Consider the following 573-nt stretch of genomic DNA (forward strand, 5'->3'; position numbering starts at 1 on the left):
CAAACATGATCCAGAGCAACAAGTACCATGGTCTTGCCTTGGAGGATCCACTAGACCACTTGGATAACTTTGATAAGCTGTGTGGAACTACAAAGATCAATGGTGTCTCTGAAGATGCATCCAAGCTAAGGTTGTTTCCATTCTCTTTGGGAGACAAAGCTCACACTTGGGAGAAGAGTCTTTCAAGAGATTCAATCACTACATGGGATTAGTGCAAGAAAGCTTTCCTCACCAAGTTCTTCTTTACTTCAAGAACTGCTAAGCTAAGGAATGAAATCTCTGGATTTCATCAAAGGAATCTTGAAGGCTTTGGAGAAGCATGAGAAAGGTTCAACAGCTACATCTCTCAATGTCCTCATCATGGCTTCAATATGGAGAGTTTGCTTAGTACTTTCTACAGAGGTGCTTTGCCCAAGTTTAGAAGCCAGCTTGATACTGCTAGCAATGGTTTCTTCTTGGAGGGAACTGAAGCAGATGCTTTGGAGCTTGTAGAGAATATTGCTAAGAGTGATTTAGTCTACAGTGATGAGCATGATAAAAGCAACAGAGGCAGTGGAGGTGATGATACAAACA

At 41.7% G+C, this 573-nt stretch overlaps 1 non-coding gene across 1 annotated transcript; it reads right to left on the minus strand.

The window, feature by feature from the left end:
* Positions 1–260: 260 nt before the first annotated feature.
* Positions 261–367, minus strand: LOC125582642. The gene has a single exon (XR_007320099.1). It is a non-coding gene; the product is annotated as a small nucleolar RNA R71 (small nucleolar RNA).
* Between the last annotated feature and the right edge of the window lie 206 nt (positions 368–573).

This window comes from Brassica napus, chromosome C2 (assembly GCF_020379485.1).
Source record: "Brassica napus cultivar Da-Ae chromosome C2, Da-Ae, whole genome shotgun sequence".
Taxonomy (NCBI): domain Eukaryota; kingdom Viridiplantae; phylum Streptophyta; class Magnoliopsida; order Brassicales; family Brassicaceae; genus Brassica; species Brassica napus.